The sequence below is a fragment of the Crocodylus porosus genome, unplaced genomic scaffold (genome assembly GCF_001723895.1).
Source record: "Crocodylus porosus isolate Cpor-Errol unplaced genomic scaffold, CroPor_comp1, whole genome shotgun sequence".
Lineage (NCBI taxonomy): Eukaryota > Metazoa > Chordata > Crocodylia > Crocodylidae > Crocodylus > Crocodylus porosus.
Window position 1 is genome coordinate 9,601,799 of NW_017728920.1, and position 7,347 is coordinate 9,609,145.

Genomic DNA, 7,347 nt, shown 5'->3' on the forward strand with positions numbered 1-7,347 from the left:
ACTTTTCCAGGCTGAATAGCCCCATTGCTCTCAGCCTCTCATCATAAGGTCTGTTTTCCTGACCTCTGATCATGTGCATGGCTCTCCTCTGCACCCTCTCAAGCTTCTTCACATCCTTTTTGAATTGCAGAGCCCAAAACTGGATGCAGTACTCCAGCTGTGGCCTCACCAAGGCCAAGTACAGCAGGAGAATGACGTCCCGGGATCTGCTGGAGAAGCATCTATGGATGCAAGCCAGCATTTTGCTCGCTTTACTAGCCACAGCATCACACTAAAGGCTCAGGTTCATCTTGTGGTCAACCATGACCCCCCAAGTCCCTTTCATCTGTAGCGATAACCAGCGTAGCACTACCGAGCCTATATGCATGGTGCAGGTTTCTCCTCCCAAGGTAGAGAACCTTGCATTTTTCGGTGTTGAACACCATCAGATTCTTGTCCGCCCATTTCATGAGCCTGTCCAGATCTGCCTGGATCACCCTCCTGTCCTCAGGTATGGATGCTTTACCCCAGAGTTTGGTGTCGTCAGTGAACTTGACCAGTCCACCTCTGATACCAATGTCCACATCACTGAAGATGTTAAACAGTATAGGCACTTGGACACAGCCTTGTGGGACCCTACTGATCACAGCACACCAAAATGATTGGCTCCCATCGACCACCACCCTCTGGGTCCTACAGCAGAGCCAGTTCCCCAGCCAGCGGATCGTGGTGACGTCAAGGCCGCAGTTAGCTGGTTTAGCCAAGAAGTGATCGTGGGATACCAGATCAAAGGCTTTTTTAAAGTTGAGGTATACAACGTTGATCTCTTCCCCCTTGTCCAAGTGATAAGTCACCTGGTCATAAAAAGAAATGAGATTGGTCAAGCAAGACCTACCTGCAACAAACCCATGCTGGGTATCCCTCAGGATATTGCCTTCAGCTAATCTGTTAAGGATGTTCTCCTTGATGATCTTTTCCAAGACTTTTCCCACGATAGAGGTCAGGCTGATGGGCCTGTAGTTTGCCAGATCTACTTTCCTCCCTTTCTTGAAGATAGGCACGACGTTGGCCCTCTTCCAATCATCGAGCACTTCTGCAGAGCACCAAGAGCTCTTGAAGAGCCATGCCAGGGACTGAGCTATGATGCTCGCCAGCTCCCTGAGTACCCTTGGGTGTAACCCATCAGGGCCAGCTGACTTGAAGGTATCCAGCCTGTCGAGGTGTTCCTTCATGAGGTCAGCTTTGATGGAGGGCAAGGAATCTCCCTTACCTGGGCCTCCCTGACCCATAGTGGGCAGGGCTGTCCCATGGGGCTGATGGAAAACTGATGCAAAGTACCCATTTAGCAAGTTAGCTTTTTCCTGGGCATCAGTTGTCAGTTGTCCCATCTGCTTTAGCAGGGGTCCAATGTTGCTCTTGATTTCCTCTGGCTTCCCACATATTTAAAAAAGGACTTTTTATTTTCCTTGATATTTGTAGCTCACTAGAGTTCCATCGCAGCCTTGACTTTCCTGATTTGCTCTCTGCAAGTCCAGACTAATGCAGAGTATTCTTCCTTGGTGGCGGTTCCAGTCCTCCATCCCTAATAGGTCCTCCTTTTAAGACGCAGAAGGCCCACCAGTTCCCTGGAGAGCCAAGGGGGTTGCTGTGCCCTCCTACTGCCTTTCCTCCAAGACGGGATGGACTTTGCTTGCGCATCCAGGATTGCTCCCTTGAGGAACATCCACGCGTCCTGAACTCCCCTCTCCACTGGATTGTGGCCTTTTAGGGTCTCTCTGACAAGCCTCCTTAGCTTGTCAAAGTCAGCTTTCCTGAAGTCAAATCCAGGGAGCCAGACAGTGCTCGGGCTTCTGAGCCAGCAGACAGGGCCGAGCCAGAGGCCCCAGAAGCCCTGCATAGAGGAGCCCTGTTCCAGGGGACAGTGACCCCCACAAACCCCATCACAGGCAAGAGAACAGTTTGGTGCAGAGGATAAGGGCCACCCTCCAGGCCTGGGAGCTGTGAGTTGCCAGAAAAAAGGATTCCCACATAGGAGGGGGAGTCCCCCCTGATTAGTTAAGGGCTCCTGAAAGTGGAGGTTCTACTGGGAGGGCCCCTCTAAAGTTACTAGCTTCCTTGTAGGGCTTGGGAAAAGTCCAAGGGCATTGGGGTTTCCCCTTGGGATTAAGTTTATCTTCAGGGTTCTTGTGCCATAAATGGTGTGATGTTGTGCCTTATATTTTGTGAACTCTCATGTTTGTAAATTAATAGATGAGTAGAGTCCTAGGACTGTCCTGGTGTTGCCCTGAGGGGTCAGGTCAACGCTCAGGATCTCAATATTGCACTGTTAGACAGGAAGGCATGGTATACTATTGCACGTGCACACATAAAAATCAATTAAGCACACATACACTCACTGGGTGCATACACCCTTAATAGGCATACACACTCACACTAGCAACTCAGATACACACACTTTCAAAATTACCAGTCTATGTTCATGCACACCTATCACCAGTTTAAGCCCATACATGCTAAACACACCAAATTTAGACAGAATCAGTTACCAACACCTGCACATCCAATACACATATGTGGATTACTAATTCATATACCACACACACACACAGTGATATCTCTAGCTCTATGTATGTGTGTATTCACTAATTCACACACATACCACCCACATACACACAGGTGAGTTCCTAAGTTGGGTGGGGTGTGTGCGTGCATGTGTGTATACACACACGCGTGCACTTGGTGTACTTGGAATATCTGGGGAAAGGTTGAGGTAAGAAAGTAGAAGTGTAGGGAGTGAAAGTTGCTGGGAGTGAATGTTACTGGGACTGGGATTAGAACCAGTAGACTAGAAGGGCTGGACTGAAGAACTGAAGGTCAGGAGTAACTTTAGGTTAATTGATCTTAATTGATTAAGAGACAAGCCCAAAGCCTGCAGAACAGGGAAGTATGCCGGCACAGAATGTGGGACTGGAGCCAGAGCTACGGGGGAGCTGAAAAGGTAGACGAGGGGGAAAAATGGGACTAAGGGAAAGTGTGAGTGTTAAAGAGGGACTCTGGGTGTGGGGAGCCAGAGGATGGCTCTGGGGCAGCTAGAGAAGCTGCAGGGAGTGGCAGTAGGTGCTGGGAGCTGGAGAAAACTGAAGGACAGCCATGAGGAGCTGGGAAGCTGCAGGGAGGGGAGGACTACAGAAGGTGCGGGGGAAGCCTGAAAACAGAGAGACAGACAGCAGAAAGTCACAGGAAAAGCAGCAGGGGCAGCAAGAAAGCAGAGAAAGGCAGCAGAAAGTCACAAAGAAAAGGCAGTAGATGGTATGGAAGGCTGAAAGGCAGCAGAGACAGCAAGAAAGCAAGGAGAGGCTGAAAGGTGGCAGAAAAGGGGAGATAGAATTGGGAGATCGGGAAACTAGTGGAGAGGGGTGGGCCTGGAGCTGAGAGAGAAAGAGAGAACAAAGCTGGAATTTAAGATAGGGAAGGGACTGGGATTCAATAAAACATGACCCAACTCAGGATTTCAAATGACAGTGGTTTTATTGAACAGGGCAGATGGTGACACAATGTCTTATTGGTTCCCTTGCACTGACACACCCACCCACCCACACTTGCAGCAGGGGTTAGAGAGGCTTGGTGCAGAGGCTGAAGTCCACTGAAGTCCAGGAGGAGAGAGAGAGAGTCCAAATTGTAGGAGGAGGTGTGCAGGTAATATCTACCTATCCCAGGCTGGAAGTTGATTCTCAATGGCCAGTTGGGCTCTCCTTCAGCTCGGTGTTCTCCAGAGGGGGGGTCGCTGGCAGGGCCTCTGGGGTGCATAGGTGACGTGAACCTGGTCTGGTCTGGATGGAAATATTGTTTCCACTGGGTCTGTCTTCACTGCCCCTTTTTATAGGGGAAGACCTTGTGTGACCCTAGTGACAGGAGGCATGCCCAGGCAAGGGTCAGTCCCTGGCATACTGAGCATGTGTGCTCCATGCAGGGATGTGCATTTTCAGTGCCTGTAATGGTGGGGTACAATGGTAGAGTTGTTGGTTCTGCAGGGTCTTTTGTCTTTCAAATGCTGGGTTCTTGTCTCTGTTCCTGGGTGAGGTCCATGGTTCCTGGATGAATCAATGCGATGTGATGGCCCAGTCCTTACAGGCCATTCAGTAGAGGCCTGCTACCATTGTATTTCAATCATTCTCAATCACTCTCATTCATCTGGGAACCAATTTACATGAGACAGGGTACGTGAATCATACAGTTGCAACACAGGGGATCCCTGAGCAGAGGACACAAGATGGAGACTTGACATACAAAATGGAAACTTGACATTACTTTGGTTCACTTACAAACACAGGCCTAAACCATACAATAGCCATATGAAACAATAAAAAAAAATCAATATGAAAATGATAATACAATATACAACAGTAAATATCAATACAAACCTAATAATAATAATACAATATAAAAGACAGCGGATATCCAAAATCAAAAACTTGCTACCGAAACAAAAATGTTAAAGCTTATCCTAAGTCTGAGCTTACTTATGCTTGTCTATAGGGAATAAAGAGGGAGAGAAAGAAAAAAAGTCAGAAATAATTGGGGAAGGGAATGCATATCTATCATTCGTATATATAAAGAAAAACTGGGGGTTTTGCTACACTGGGATGCCCTGTTGCTATTATTTCACCTGTTGTTTATTTGTGGCTTATTTATTGTTCACCCATACTTATATATAGTTTATCTGTTAGCTATCTATGTTTATTTTGGGGTTTATCTGTTTCAGGTCAGATACTTACCTGTATCTGGAGCACTGGTATAAGGTTTTATGGCATTTACCCAGAGGGTATTGTTTATGCTATTTGTTTAGATATCAAACAAATGTACATATGTTATATCCATGAAACTGAGTGGTCTGTAGTTCCCCCACAGCACACCTGCCAGCTAACAATCCACTTCAATTGGAGAAGGGCAGTATATACCTAGGCTACAACTAGGCTGACTGCAAGTCCGTAAGTCCTTGCTGGATCTTGGTATAACCTTCCATTTCTTCAAAAAAGTACAGTTTGTTTTAATATGCACAAGTTCACACACTGAAGATTAAAGCTATAGAAGTACCCACACAGTTAACAAGATGATGGTCTTTCAGGTCTAGAAACCGTCTTTAAAAAACTGAAAGCTTAATTTTTGTAGAAATGCATACCTGAGACTCCCACACTTGACAGATAATACTTATTACTTCCCAGTGGCAAGAAGAAGAGCAGATTTTTCAAACATGGATTAAGTAAATTGCAGGTTCTTTATAGTCTATTCCCTAAATTGTTCTCACCTTTTCTTTTACTTTTTTATATCTGTTCTTTTGGTTGAGCATAAAAGTCAGTTTTCAGTAGATACATGCCTTTAAAGATTGCCTTATGAGAAATGTATTCCTCATCTTGTGCTTCTTGAATAGCTAACTCAGTATGAGTTAAGATCAATATTACTGTATTAAGATTTTTTTTAAAGTAAGATGCCTTTATTCAAAAACAGACTTTCCTTCTCTCCATTTATGTCCCTGATCCTTCAAATGAATTTCAGGCCCCTGAAAGATATTACACTTCAGTAGTGACCTGGTTGCATGTTCAGTCAATGAATTTAATAGTAAAACAAGGAATAAACCACAAAAGTTATTGCACAAAGTACTGATGGACTCCCAGCTGGGTGAGTGCATGATGTCTTCCATGGCTGGGAGCTCCAATCAACTGATCAGGGCTCCCAGCCAGGGGTGTGCAGGATGGCAGGCTTGCTTCTTGCTGGTACAGGGGGAGTTCAGGATCAAGCATTAGAATCTGATGCCGGATCCTCCAATCACACCCCCTGTCACCTACATGCTGTATGGCCCCACATGGGATCCCATCACACCTTTACTTTAACATTTGTCGGGGGCCTCAGAAACAGCAATGAAGAATGTTACTGTAATCTTACCAAACTGTGTCTTATCAAGTTTTCCCTATTCTGGCAATTATTTCATTTCAATTTTGACCTACGTAGGACAAAAAAAAAAAAAGTCTTGTGATCTTAATCTTTAGCTAGTTTTAAAAATAGGCTAATCAGAAAGATTTTTTTGTTATATTGTTGATCATAAGTTTTACAAAGGCATTAGAAGAAATATTTTCACCTTATAGGTTTTTATCAAAAAATGTTCTTTCAAGCAAGCCCAAAGAAATTACATACAGTTATGAGTATGCAATTTCTATAATGGAAACTTATTAGGATCTATTTTGGTTAACCTAATTTACATATCATTTGCAAAAAAGCAAACTATTTATACAAATTAATTAAAGAAAGGCTGAAGGGAAGGGTATTCATGCAGCCACAATATTATAGGATCTGAGCATTTCACAGTTTATTGTATTAGGCTCTCAATATCTCTTCAAGCAGTACCATTATCTTCATTACACAAGCAGAGTGTTTAAGTGATTAGCCCAAGTAACACAAAATGTTTGCAACAGATCACAGATCTGACAGTAGGTTTTCTGAAGTCCAGGCTACCACCCTCATTATAGGATGATTCTTCCATTCTTTGATTATTGGATGATTAGGATTGTTGTAGTTTTGTGGCTTAAATAAAAGATCTTGCCAATTCACCTGAAATGAGATTTATTTAATATTATTTTATGAGATCTACTTTACTAATGCCTCTTTCATCTTTTAAGGCTTATAACACTCCTCTGAGTAGACAAGCTATACAATACTCTTTTATAAAGAGAGTCTGAGACACAGAAATGGTAAATGCCTGGCTTGCACTCATGTAGAAAGGCTGGGGGAGAACTTTTAACTAAAAGTTAGGCTTCCTAGACAACCATCACCCATGCTAATTACTAAACAGTTCTTAAGAACGGAATAGATACAGAAGCTAGAACAGGACTAGAAAGACCTCTATTCTTAAACAGAGTAGAAAGCATTTTATGCTCCAGCGCTACTATTCCCATCCCTCATATTTATTTCAGTGTCTTTGCCTCCTGTAATTTGTTTTCTTCCTCTTAAAAGCACAAAAACTTAATTTTTATGAATAAAATATAGCATATTAAAAAAACTGAAAATGCAGTTCATTTCAAGTGTGCCTCCATATCTTTCAACACAGTTACCTCTTCTTTGAATATTAATAAAAACAGCCTCAAATTGTTGTTTGGCAGTTTGCTAAATATATAGCCACAAACAATTTTGAAGGCTGAAATACACTTGTTTCTCCTAGCATAGGTTGTTGTAAAATGCCACGTTTTAAAGGGACTGCCATAAATGAAATTGTTTTGAACCCAAGCAAACTGTATGCTCAGGCACATACTGGGGAAAACCATCTCCCTGTCATTTCATATATCCTGTTGTATTAATTGCATTAGTTTATATCCAAGG